The following is a 14,915-nucleotide window of genomic DNA, read 5'->3' as shown; positions in this document are numbered from 1 at the left end:
AGATCTCAAAAAATAAATAAATAAATAAAATCAAAAGTATGCTGTCTTATAATGAAAACAATCATCCCAAACCCCACCTCTACCTTCAACCACTGCTTTTTAATATTTTTATATTTATATAAGTATGTTTTAATGTAAATTTTATAATACATCTTTATATTATAAATACATATATCCTGAAAGGTAAATACAAACACGACATAATTCCCACCTACCCAATGTTACAGACATTTTAGAAAATTGACAAATAAATAGCAAAAGCCTCCCTGCTTCTCACCTATCCCAAAGGTAATTGTCAATCCCAATTTGTGTAATTCATCTTAAGAAAAAGAATATTTGCACATAACCAAAATAGATGTATCTATTGATATACTTCTTTTAAAAAGCACACAGAGTAAATGAATCATCTTTATGCACTGTGCTGTGCTTTGCTTTTTTTCTTCTATAATGATAATTATTTAATTTTTATACAACAATATTTATTATTTGAACAATCTCTAAAGAGTAGGTGTTTCACAGATAATGATATATGTACAAAAGATGAATTAAAACACATCCAAAGCCATGTGGTTTGGGGCTAATTCCTTGTTATGTAAATGTTTTTACTTAATATAAATATGGGTATGTCCTGGGAGCCAGGAAGTATGTGAGAGTACAAAAGAGTACAAAATGCGGTCCCTGTCATTAGTAGCTTATTGTGAAGGTCCAAGATGTCAAGTAAAGGCAAGTGTGCGTCACTGCCACCCTCTGCCCTGTTCTTTGGTCAGGGCCTCCAGTGCTTTGTTCTGCAGCTGCAATCTTAGGCCCATCCTCCCGCTGTGCTCTGAAGAATATAACTTTTCTGGAAGAAATTCCCTTCTTCAATGCTTCAGGCCAGTTAGGAGTCTCAAAATAAGTGGATAGAATATCAAATACCTGATTGATGGCCACCATCCCTAAATGATAGTTATTTCCACGTTGGTGTCTGATCATGTATCCCTGGAATGACAGACAAGTGGGCTGTCTTGAAAGAGTATTCCTGGGCCTTTCAAAATGTCACCTTCTTCTGAATGCTTTCATCTACAAGTCCATCAAAGATCCAAACTTTGTTTATATCAACATCTTCAAGAGTGTATTCTGAGTTAGGAGTCGGAAACACAAGGGTTTCCAGAGGAAATAAACTAAAAGAAGTCTTCTTTTATGTCTATGAAGTCGCTAGAAAATTCATCTTCACTCTTCACACAGGACACTGTCTACCGTGAATCCAGTGAGGCAGATCCAAAATGGCCTATTAGATTTCGTTTGAACCATACAACCTTCATATCTGTCCAGCCAGTCTACTCAATTCCTTCTTTGTCATGTGGTAGGTCATACTCAAATTGATACACAGCCTTTGTCCTGAGTGTTTGTCTTCCAAAAGAATCTCTTTGCTTAGAGATCTCAGAAAATATTTGCTGTGTTGGGGGCAGATTCCTGGATTTTCTGCACAATTGGCTTTTCTTCTTTCTTTTTCTTGTTTTCTTTTGCTCTTCTTTACTCAACTATCTTTCCCCAGTGTCTCTGTTTTCCCTGGATATTTTTCTTATGATATCCAAAAAACCAAATTGTTTGAGAATGAGCATCATCCTGCACTCTGGTGGTCAAGGTCTCTCCCTCCTGGCATTTGCATTCTGCATCAATCTGCAGAAACTGCAAACTTTCAGATATTTCAGGTATTCAGATATTTCTGATATTTCAGGTGACTGTGCTCTAAGCACTCCCTTCTAATTCCCAGTCCATGTGCCTAGTCCATAGATCCCGTCATGCGCTTTGCTTTTTTCAATAGAAAACGTGTCTTCAATATTTTTCCACCTCAGGACACACACATCTACTTCCCTTTCTTTTAAAAGTTGCATGATATATAGTAAGATTACACTATAATTTACTTAATCAATATTTGTATATATTGATGTGATACTTTTAATGTTTCCAGTTGTTTTAATTTTCCAGTTGTTGCATTTTTCTTAGATTTGTTGTGAAATTGAAAGAGTTAATGTGAGTAAAAAATGTGTTTTTTCTCTCTAGCAGAAATCCAATTATAAAAATCTAACAAAAACAACTGTACATAAAAGTCAAGACCTAAATATGAAGAATGAAATGTGGCATGATTTTAAGTAGTTAGTACAGTGTCAGCAAATATATTGACTTTTGCACTAGGATTTTTTTTAGCAACACATGGCTATAACACTGGATGTATAAAGAAGTCCTTGTAATCTCAGCATTCTAACTCACCAGTGAACAACTCTGTGTGTAACAATGGGGAGAGGAAATGGGCGAACAGACTGATGCAATACATACACATATATCAAAAAAATAACTCCCCTCCTTTTAACTTTACTTCTCATTACTGCTCTTTCTCCCTGTCAATGGGGGGTCCAAATATGCTCTAGGCACCACCAGGAAGATGAGCTGACAGTGGCCCCGACCACACACACACACACACACACCCCTCAAACCTCCCTTCCATATATTCTGAGCTATAGCTGCCTCTACTCTGTCTCCTCCTTCATCTTGCTCCCATCCTCTTTCCAATTTCCAGATATTTTTCAAAATCTAATTTTGTCTTCCAGTCTCCTATATTTCCTAGGCATTCATTCCATCTTGTGTTTCTTTACTGTAATTTTCATAGAAAATTAGCCTAAACTGGAAACCACAGGGAAGATATTTTTAAAGAGATTAGTGATTGTTAATTACAGTTATAGCCTAAAGATTATATTAAGATGAAAGAGAGGAAAAACACAGGAAATTCTGAGAATAACTGATGAATCAGTTCCTAAAGAGGGCAGTAAAGTTGGATTCAGTGTATAAACAAAGTTCTTTAGCAAGGAAAAAAAGATTCATTCATTTCAAAATTCGTTACTGAAGTTCTACTATATTCCAGCAATGTCATAGCCACTGGAAAGTATAATGGTACATTTTTTTAAATCCCATTTTTATGGATCTTGCATTCTAGTCAGAGGAGGCAAACAAAATGAATATACAGAATGTTAGATGGTAGTAAGCACTATGGAGAAGATTAAGACATAAAAGTGAAATAGAGAACAGTGTAGTGTATCAAGCAATTTTAAATAAAGTGATTAGAATGCCTCAATGAGGACAGGCGTGGTGGCTCACGCCTGTAATCCCAACACTTTGGGTGACCGAGGTGGGTGGATCACCTGAGGTCAGGAGTTTGAGACCAGCCTGCCTAATATGGTGAAACCCCATCTCTACTAAAAATACAAAAATTAGCTGGGTGTGGTGGCAGGCGCCTATAATCCCAGCTGCTTGGGAGGCTGAGGCAGGAGAATTGCTTGAACCCGGGAGGCGGAGGTTGCAGTGAACTGAGATCATGCCATTGCACTCCAGCCTGGGGGACAAGAGTGAGACTTCATCTAAAAAATAATAAAAATAAAAATAAAAAAGAATGCCTCAATGAGAAGAAAACATTCAAGCAACAATCCAAAGTAAGTAAAGGGAAAGCCAGGCAAATATCATGGAGAAGACCGTTCCAGGCAAAGGGAACAACAAATGCAAAGGCCCAAGGCCAAACAAGGCCACCATAGTCAAGAGACAACAAGGAGATGAACGATTGAGGAGAATAGTGGGCCACGAGGTCAAAGAGGCAATGATGAACCCAATGGTATGAAGCTTTAAAGGCCATTGCAAATACTTCGGCTTTTGCTTGGCATGAAATGAGAACACAATAGATAGTTTGGGGCAGAAAATATAATCTGATTTATATTTTTAGCAGAATAACTCCAGATACTATGTTGAGAATAGATTGCAGTTGCACAACGTTGTGGGAGAAAAAGGATAAATTAGGAGGTTATTGAAATAGTCCAAACAAGATATGATAATGACTTGGCTGGCAAGGATAACTCCGAAGTGTGTAGCCTAAAGAGCTGCAAGGATGCGAGTTGCCATTACCTGGCATGGGGAAGATGATGGGACAACTTCAATCAGTGAAGTTTGAAAAGTGTATTGGATACCCAGTAGAGATGTTTAATAGGTAATAAGAAATATGAGTGTAGTTCAAGAGTTCGGGTTAGGCTGGAGATACAAAAAGCATGCAGCTGATAAATATTGACTCATTTTCCCTTATACAGAAAAGAACGATGGATACTACCATGGGAAGTTTTATAATGTAGGGAAGAGAAATTGTTAATATCTGATGGCCTCTATTTTGTCTATGAAAACTGAGGCAAAGTAATCTACTAAAAGAGAAAAGGTTGAGACTGTTAACCCACATTTAGTGAAAAAAATTACCAAGCAATACTGAGGACACCACTGGACTTGAAAACAGTAGTTTTAGTTGGTAGTTATACAGTCTTACTTCTGCACTGTTCAGTAGCCTATATGTTCAAACAGGGAAGAGAGTTCTTGAATTCAGTCTTGAGGATTTATTGCAGTAATGTGGAAAAAGAAAAGAGTAGCAGAAAATTAATAATCTGGTGAGGGTATCACAGAGTTGATGACCATAGAACCCAAACTGAGTGAGAAACATGCATAATAAGGATAGTTAAAAAATAGGATGATGAAGAAAAGTTGGTTAATGGGCATAAAAATACAGTTAGAGAGAAGAAATAGATTCTAATATTTGATAATACAATAATGAACGATAATAATAAATTATCATTAACTATAATGTAATTACTATATATTTCAATATATATCATATATAAGACATACATAAGATATACTACATATTTCAATATATATCTTTTATATGATATATATACCTTATTTACATATAATATATAAGTATATTATATATATTTCAAAATAGCTAGAAGATTTTAATATTCTCAACACAAATAAAAGATAAATATTTGAGGTGATGGATATTCCAATTACCCTGACTTGATTATTATACATTGTATATATGTCTCAAAATATCACAAGCACCCCAAAATATGCACAACTATGATGTACCAATAAAAATACAAGACAATAGATAATAAATTGATGTAGTATACTAGTATAACTCAAATGAGCTAGACATCACGTAACAGAAGTTATGTTTACAGTACCAATAGCTTCATTCACACTAACAAGAACACCACTGAATGCACGATATATAGGACATTCAAAGAAGAAAAAAAGTTTGTAGTAAAATCGATAGTTTTCATAATTGTAACATTTAGTTCACTGCTCAAACTATCTTTGCTTTTTCATTCCAAACTGATTTAATCTGATTCAAGCCAAAATCCCATATGCTTCTTTCTAACCTTCTCTGGAATTTTTCAACAGACGTAGGCATAATAATATAATTGCGGTTGGTCGAGTCCCTTAACAAAGGACAGAATGTCCTCTCATAGCATTCCAAAGAGATGAGTTTGTCTAAGCTGAGTAGAGTGCAAGAGAAGCAATGGTCACAGACATGGAGGCTCTAGGCTTACGTTGACTTGTTTTAATGAAATAATTATCAATATGGAAGCTTTTTTGAAAGAGTCTACCAAACATCAAAATTTTTAAAAGATAAATCTAGAGACTAACGAATGTCTTTTCCGTTACGCTTCCAAAAATATCAGGGTGTTGAACAGGTTTATAACAGGTGGAAAATGAGAAGGAATTCTCAAATTACATTCATAGAGTTCACAGCCTGGCGGTAAGAGAAACCATATCTGGCTAGTTTAAGGATAAAGAGGACTGTATTGGAAGGATACTGAAAACAACTAGAAATCCAAAGATGAGGTGAACAACCAAGCTTGGGAAGAATAGGAACCAGGGCTAATTGTAGACTGAGAGGTAGGAGCTGATGGGACTTAGCTTTAGAGAGCTGTTAACACAATTCAGTTTCCGCCCCCTTTAGACTCTACATCTCTTTGTTCAAAACTCCAAAGTCTTGGTAGAATGAAAAAAATGGTCACCTAAATTAGATGCTCAATTCTGCATGAATGGACAGGATGAGAACAGGAAGCGGGGGAATGGTAATGAAGTTTAGAAATGGAGATTCTGAGAGATCATTCCTTTGTACAGTAGACAGTGTCCAGAAAAGATAAACTATTGGATCAAACAGCCACAGGAGGTTTCTACTACAGGGAAAGACTGGCGATAAGACAAGGAACTTCAAATGTAAAGAATAAGAAAGAAAAAGAAAAAAGATTGAAGAAAAGACATAGCCAAGGAATCTAAGTATCAGAGAAGAAACTTATATGGAAACAGAGGTGGGAAGGACATGCCAGAGTTAGCTGGTCCAAGATGTAAGAAAGTATGCATTCCAGGAGAGAGATCAGTCAGTGTGAAGAATCCTGAAGTAGGGGAGAGCATGTCGTGTTCGCCATGCTGGTAGAAGTCAGTATAGCCAGAGCACAGGGAAGCAATATGGAGAAGGAAATTTAGATGGTGAAAAGCCTTAGAGACAATGTTAGGATTTTGAAATTGATTCTACAGGCAATGGGGAGCTGTAAAAGCATGGCTGACAGAATCAGATATGTCTTTTAAAAAGACCACCCTGGCTGCAGCTGATTTAGCCACAGTCACCTGTAGGCCACCTGATACAGGAAGATGAAGGACATTAGGATTAGACAGTGCAGGGTTAGATGCCTGGTGCTACTGGCTGCTTGTGTGGTGTCAAGTATTATGTTGGTGCAAAAGTAATTGCAGTTTTCGCCATCAAAAGTAATGGCAAAACTGCAATTATTTTTGCACCAACCCAATAAGATACTTAACCTTTGAAATCTCAATTTTGGCATTTGTAAAGTAAAAATAACAAAATCCACCTTGCAGAGTTGTCACTATTACTAAACATAAGCATAAGTTTTCCAGAGCATCATAAACAATAAATAAGAGTTACTTCTCATATTACTATCTTTCTGACTTTTTATTTGCCACCTAGTTTTCCCTCATCTCTTTTCAATTCTGCTGGCATTTATTGAATACTTACTGAATGTCATGTAAAGCTGAGTGCTTTATAAGCATTTTCGCATCTGAGTCTCAAAGCAATTCTCTAAGCTAAGTACTATTATTATCCCATTTTTGAAGATGCAGATACTGAAGTTTAGAGACTTAAGCAACATATTCAAGATGAAACTTCTAGGAACAGAATTGCTCTTTGAAAGCAGAAACAAGTTCCAATTTCTACTGCAGGGTCTAGTTCATTACTATTCAGACAACAGACAACCAGGTTGTATTGGATGAAAGAATGGGTGAAATCTTCATTTGGAATCTCAGAAGATGTAAAGAACCCACATAAAAGTCCATAGGAGAGTTAGAAAATGACTATTTCTAAGTAGCTATATATAAATACTCTTTTGCTTTTTATTTTGAACTTATAGATCAGTGTATTTTTTAGCAGTTCCTGTGTAAGAAATCACCCCGAAATGTAGTAACTTAAAACAACTGTTTGTTATAGTTTGTATTTCCTGAGGGTTCTAAATAAAGATCAGAAGTCTAGCTGGACTAAAATTAAGATATCCACAGGCCTGTGTTCCTTCTCGTGGCTTTAGAGAGGAATCTGTTTCCTTGTCTTCTTTAGATTCTAGAGGCCACCTACATTCTTTATCTCATGACTCCTCCCTCCATCTTGAAAGCCAGACATATACCATTTTCAAATCTCTCTATGATATCTACCCTGGCTTCCATTACCCCATCTTCTCTGACTCTGAGTCTCCTGTCTCCCTTGTGATTATAATAAACTCACCAAGATGATCCAGGATAATCCTCCCATCTTAAAATGCTTAGCCACATCTTCAAAGTCTCCTTTGCCATGTAAAATAACATATTCACAGGTCCTGAGGATTAGGATATGGACATCTTTGCAGGGTAGTGAAGCTAATTTTGCCTCGCACAGACAGCTTCTCTTACCTACCTGGCAATTGGCAGATTGTCAGCCCAGATGCCTCAGTTTTTCTGTGGGATCTCTCTTTCCCCCTGCAGGCTTGTTCATGCTCATAAAATGTGGTGGTCTCAGGCCTTTAGCTCAGCAAGAGGCCAGGCTCCAAAGCACAAGCAGCTTTTCACATTTGCTTATGTCCTTTTGACTAAAACAAGTCACATGGCCACCCCAGACTCAAGAGGTAGAAATATATACCCCACCTCTTTATGGGAGGAGTTGTGACATCACATTGTAAGAACGTGGATGCAACAAACGAGAAGAATCTGTGGCTACTTTTACAATTTACCAAAATTGACATAATATGTGAGTGAGAACTTCTAAGACCTTCCCTCTTTGATTGCAATAATTGAGGTTTTGCACGGCTATTTCCTTTGCCTAGAATGCTCAAAATGCATTATCTTTTCCTGGCCAAATTATTTACCCCTTTCTTATTATAGCTTAGGTATGAACACCTCCAGGAAAATTCTTCTAACCCCAAACCCCATATTGTTCCTGGTGCTTTATCTTAGTGCTGTCATACTAAGTACTTCCTCCTAATATAGCACTTAGCACTCTGTATTGAAATCACCTGTTTATCTTCTTGCCTTTCAATCTAGACCATAAGCTTCTTGTGGACAAGAAAATGGGTCTTAGTTTTTCACACCTTCTCTGTGACTTAGCAATGTATCCTGTATATAGTAGGTTAAAAAGGTTTTATTGAATATGTGTATTAACACATATTCTATAAACTCTGATTATAGAGTTTCATCTACCCTTTTATCCCTCAATTGCTACTAATTTTTTTTAAAATAGGTTTCTTTACTTAGGGAATCTTTAATTCCATAGTTTTTTTCCTACTTTGGAACCTAGTCTTTCATTGATCAGCTAAATAAGAAAGGAAGGAATTTCTAGTACTAACCATCAGTCATAGAAAAAGTTTTCCTTGGAATAAAAAGCTAAATTGTGATTTTGGTACCTCAATAATACAAATTGGTTGTGTGACATTTAGTAAATCCACAAATTGCTGCCAAGGATGTTGATTTGCCAAACTAGACATCTCTAAGGCTGTCTTCAGCTGGGTGGCCAGTCAAAATTAGGAGCTCAGGGATAACTTGACTGATATTTCTTCAAACTAAAACCAAAATAAAAGTTGAGGTATTTTGGGATGTTTCCAGGAAGGTCTTAAGAGGCTGCCTGATTGCTGTTAATACATAAGGCAGAAGGCAAAGATTTCCAAAATTACATGACTCAAGGGCTAAGACTCCAGAACTGCAGACACAACATGAGTAAGCAGACCACTCCAAATTGCCAGTGGAATTAAGGAATTAAAAAGGAGATGGTGAGTTACAAGAAACAGAGCTTGTTTGGGGAATGGATACTCTGTGTGCCTGTAACCAAGAAAGCCAGCTATAATACAAGCTAAAATGAAATGTACAGATGTTTAGTATAACGAAATAACCAAGGAGAAACCCACCCCTGTGTTATTCTCCTATGTAATATGTCATGTTCTACAGACCACACTTGGAAGATGGGTGGTTGCCCTGCACATTTTTTAGCTCAGGTAATGATATTTTTATAACCTGAGTTATGAAGGACAAAAATATATAAAGACAGCATTGAAGTCCAAAGACAATCAAGTTAGCTAATGTTTAAATACCTTGAGAGTGTTTCTATGCCAATGTTAAAACTGTCACTGTTAATGCACTGAATATTTTGCAGGATCTCAGTTCATCAAACCTTAAAACAGATCACAGTTTAACAACAATAACAACAAATTCTAGGCTTTTTGAGAAAGGTTCTGAATTCCAAGTCTGCAAGGAGAATATACAATAAAAGGCACCTTCTTATCTATTTGGAACTTATTCATGAGCTCACCCACGCAAATTGGCTACAGCCTATACATTGTCATTAATTTTAAAATCTTGCATTTAAAACCTCAAAGATATAATTCATTTAATCTTGGTGACAACACTGAGAGGTGGGCATTATTATTATTACACTCGTTTTTCAAATGCAAACTTGGCACAAAACATTTAGCTAATTGTCTAAGGTTACAAAATTATCGTATAATATACTTGAATCTAAGCAGGTGATTCCTAAACCTATTCCCTCAACCCAAGCACTACACTGCCTCTCTTAAAATATACCATGTCACTTGTCCTAAAGTGTATATTTAGCATGGATATACATGGAGAATTTGGAAACATCCTAATACGGTCATTTCAATTTAACAAATATTTCTTGAGCCCATGTTAAGTATGAAGTTCTTTATTAGACTTTCCCCCTCAAGAAAAAACTTCATGAAAAATATATATCAAGTGATGGTTTACTGGTTTTATAATTTCTCTTAAACTGATTTTACAATTGTCTCATGAACTAATAGAGACAAGTATAAATCTGAGCCCACAAATTTAGAAATGTCGGAAATAATACTTATTCATTACAATTCAACCTATTTAAATCATTGCCGCAGCTTCCCCATGTTCACCTAGCAAGAAACCCTTTCTGCTGTGTTGCTCTTCTCTTCCAGCATTGTCAGGGACTCAGTCTTATGTCATACCAGATTCTTGGGGATGGGGATAAATTACTCCCTTTGTTATCTCTTAGAATCTCTGAATGTCCATTTCCACAACTTGTGTGGCTCCTGTAAGTCTGATTCCTCTGTTGTGTCTGTGCTCCGTGTTTTGGGTAAGGGAATCACAGGCAAGGCTGGGAGCCCTCAGACCCAGGACCATTTTCCTTTGATGCCCCATTTTTGCCATGTTTCTTGGACATGATCTTGTCATGTCTCTAGTATATGATCATGAAATGGGGCAAGCTTCTCTTCTGATCACAGATTTCTGATCACTGACCCCAGATTTCTCTAGCACAATCGAAATTTCTTCTTTCTGCTGGATCTCAATACCAATACACGCAATTGGTATATTTCATGATGCTGAGGTTTAGGGTGTGACTGATCCCATCACCCAGGTACTGAGCATAGTATCCAAAAGTTACTTTTTCAGCACTTGCCCCACTCCTTCCTTCCCATATTGTGGAGTCTCCACTGTCAATGTTGCCCATCTTTGTGTCCATGTGTACCCAATGCTTAGCTCCCACTTATAAGTGAGAACATTTAGTATTTGGTTTTCTGTTCCTATACTAATTTGGTTAGGATAATGACCTCCAGCTGAATCTATATTGCTGCAAAGGTCATGATTTCATTCATTTTTATGGCTGCGTAGTATTCCATGGTGTATATGCACCACATTTTTTTATCCAGTCCACCATTGATGGGTACCTAGCTTGATTCCAAGTATTTGCTATTGTGAATAGTACTCTGATGAATGAATGAGTGCATATGTCTCTTTGGTAGAATGGTTTATTTTCCTTTGGATATATACCCAATAATCAGATTGTTGGGTCGAATGGTAGTCCCGTTTTAAATTCTTTGAGAAATATCCAAATTGCTTTCCACAATGGCTGAACTAGTTTACACTCTCACCAATAATGTATAAGCATTCCCTTTTTTCTGCAGCCTCACCAGCATCTATTATTTTTTGACTATTTAATAGTAGTCATTCTGACTGGTGTGAGGTTATACCTCATGGTGGTTTTGATTTATATTTCTCTAATGATTAGTGATTTGCAGCACGTTTTTCATGTCTGTTGGCCACTTGTATGTCTTCTTTTGAAAAGTGTCTGTTCATGTTCTCTACCCACTTTTAAATGGGGTTGTTTATTGTTTGTTGATTTGTTTAAGTTCCTTATAAAGTCCAGATATTTGACCTTTGTCAGATGCATAGTTTGCAAATGTTTTCTCTCATTCTGCAGTGTGTCTGTTTTCTTTGTTGACAGTTTCTTTTGCTGTGCAGAAGTTCTTTTGTTTAATTAGGTCCCATGTGTCAATTTTTGGTTTTGGTGGAATTGCTTTTGAGGTCTTAGCCATCAATTCTGTGCCAAGACCAATGTCCAGAATGGAGTTTTCTTCTAAGAATTTATAGTTTGAAGTCTTACATTTAAATATTTAAATATTTAATCCATCTTGAGTTAATTTTTGTATATGGTGAAAAGTAGAAGTCTTATTTCATTCCTCTGCATATGGCTGACCAGTTATCCTAACAGCATTTATTGAACAGAGAATCATTTTCCCATTGCTTATTTTTGTAGACCTTTTCAAAGATGGACAAGGCTGTAGGTTTGCAGTTTTACTTCTGGCTTCTTTATTCTGTTCCATTAGTTTATGTGTCTGTTTTTGTACCAGTATGGTACTGTTTTGGTTACTGTAGTCTTATGTTACAGTTCGAAGTCAGAAAATGTGATGCCTTCGGCTTTGTTCTGTTTGCTTGAGATTGCTTTGTCTATTTGGGCTCTTTTTTGGTTCTATCTGAATTTTAGAATAGTTTTTTCTTATTCTGTGAAAAATGACATTGGTAGTTTGATAGGAATAGCACTGAATCTGTAGATTGCTTTGGGCAATATGGCCATTTTAACAACATTGATTCTTCTAATCCATGAGCATGGCATATTTTTCCAGTTGTTTGTGTCATCTCTGATTTCTTTCAGGAGTGTTTTGTTGTTCTCCTTGCAGAGATCTTTCAACTCATTGGTTGGAGGTATTCCTAGGTTTGTTTTTTCTTTTGTCTGTTGTGAATGGGATATGCATTCTTGCTTTGGTTTTCTTTTTCTTTTAGAGACGTGGTCTTGCCATGTTGCTGGTCTCCAACTCCTGGCCTCAAGCGATTGTCCCACCTCAGCCTCCCAAAGTGCTGGAATTACAGGCATGAGTCACTGCAACTGCCTCATAAACTCTTTTAAATGGAGTGTAGATGTTTACAAAAGGCCGCTTAGTTTAAAAAGCTTCTGCCTTACACTTTCCAAAAACATATGTGGCAAAAAATGGCTACAGATCAGCTCTCTCCTTGAAAACCAGAAAGCAATAAATATATCTATACAAATTAGTATTTCAGTGACTTACCCTGGCCTCAATTATAATTGAAATAATGAGATTGCAGAGTTTAGCTCAGCCTAACACTCCTTTAGTCTAAGTCAGTGGTTCTCAAAGTGTTATCCTTGGACCAGCGGCATCAGCATCACCTGAGAACTTCAAATACAACTTCTTGGGACACATCCCAGATGCACTGAATCAGAAGTTCTTGGGTTGGGTCCAGCAAATTGTGTTTTTAAAAAGTTTTCCAAATGATTTTGATGCCCACCAAGTTTGAAGACCACTGGGTTAGGCGATGTATGTCTCTAGCATGGACTGTATACTCTTGAAATCAGCTATTTATTTGTCTCCTCTATTAGACTGCAAATTTAATACGAGTAGGAACTATGCCAGTCTTTTACATTGTTATATTCCCATTGCTTAATATTGACGGTAGGGGTAAGGGGTATATAGTGAGTGCTCATAAATGTTTTTTGAGTACACCAATAAATGAATGAGTTAAGAGATATTTTATTTGTCTATGAGATTATCATTCTAGTTTTACCAGATTATCATTCAGAGTGCAGTCATGAACTTGGAACAATTCCTACAATGAATTTAATAACTTTTGATGATATAATAGGCCCTTGAGCCTACTTTTCTTAGAAGAACTGAAAACAGATGTGCCTTGCAATATTCCTGAGTATGGTTGTTTAAATCCATGAGTTCATTCATTCACTAAATATTTATTGAATAGCTACCTATTTTTAGGTCTTCTGCTAGTAGTTTTGGGAGCTAGATTGATAAGTAAAGTGTATTTGTGGCTCTCAAAAGAGTATTCATCTCAGTAGTTAATTAATTCTAAACCTGTTATACAAATTTGTTGAGCACTATGCATTATTGGAGAATGAACCGATAAAGCCATATGTGTCTTCTGAATAAAGTTGAAAGTGTGCAAACAATTGCAGTTTACCAGCCTTGTCGATTGTTTTCTAGGACCATTCAAGCTATTACAGATGGATGGGCAATGTATCACACAAATAATTGAACATGTAATTTTCTTTTCTTTCTTTCTTTCTTTTTTTTTTTTTTTTGGAGATGGAGTCTTGCTCTGTGGCCCAGGCTGCCAGGCTGGAGTGCAGTGATGTGGTCTCAGCTGACTGCAACCTCCATCTCCCAAGTTCAAGCGCTTCTCCTGTCTCATCCTCCTGAGTAGCTGGGATTACAGGCACACACCACCATGCCCAGTTAATTTTTTGTATTTTCGTAGAGACAGGGTGTGTTGCACAGGCTGCTCTCAAACTCCTGAGCTAAGACAATCCACCTGCCTTGGCCTCCCAAAGTGCTAGGATTGCAGGCGTAAATCACGGCGCCCGGCCTGAACACATGTATTTTCTTAAATCTGTTTTTGCATTTCTAACTACTTACAGATCATATTCATCTGAATGATACATGGATCCTTCAGCTAATGATGATTACTAATCATTGCATTTACTAACACTTACTGATCCTTCACTGTGCCAGGCAGTGTCAAATATAAATTTGTGTAATAGGTTTAGAATTAATTAACTACTGAGATGAATACTCTTTTGAGAGCCACAAATGCACTTTACTTATCAATCTGGCTCCCAAAACCACTAGCAGAAGACCTAAAAATAGGTAGCTCTTCAATAAATATTTAGTGAAGCTAAGAGATCACATGAAAAATAAAGATGGAATAAAGTTTATGAAGCCCCTTAATGATGAGCTCTTTTCCAACTTAAGATGAAGGAGAGGGCTTCTGTGACAGCTAGCAAGGAAGGTTATTGGCCTGGGCTATAGATTGATAGATTTAGTTGTTACTTGGCTTTCTAATTAACTGTCCAGACCAATGTAGCCTGAGAACCTACCTGTCCCACAAGTCTGCTCGCTGTAGTCCAAAGGTCTTGGGATGAGATACACTTCTTTTGAAGAGTGCAACAGAAGACAGTCCCATGCAGAATTATGGGCAAAGCTATATTGTGGGTGAGTTAACATGGTGGGAGCCTTTACATGACCTCAAGAGTATAGTAGCACATGGACTGCATAGCAGGAGAGAGGAATGCACACAGTGCAAAATGAGAAGCAGCATTGTCACAGTGCTAACAGGACAGGATTTGGGCAGTGGCAGTGGCATGCTGTCCCTGAAAGTGATCATTAAACATACACGCTTAC

General features: G+C 36.9%; 1 pseudogene; it reads right to left on the bottom strand.

Annotated features, from left to right (window-relative positions):
- Window positions 1-684: 684 nt before the first annotated feature.
- On the bottom strand, window positions 685-10,551 carry LOC117079068 (annotated as a pseudogene).
- Window positions 10,552-14,915: the final 4,364 nt, after the last annotated feature.

Source organism: Trachypithecus francoisi, unplaced genomic scaffold, assembly GCF_009764315.1.
Source record: "Trachypithecus francoisi isolate TF-2019V2 unplaced genomic scaffold, Tfra_2.0 Lachesis_group7, whole genome shotgun sequence".
Classification (NCBI taxonomy): Eukaryota; Metazoa; Chordata; class Mammalia; order Primates; family Cercopithecidae; genus Trachypithecus; species Trachypithecus francoisi.
Note: the sequence above shows the minus strand (reverse complement) of the source record. Positions and strands in the feature narration are given on the sequence as shown.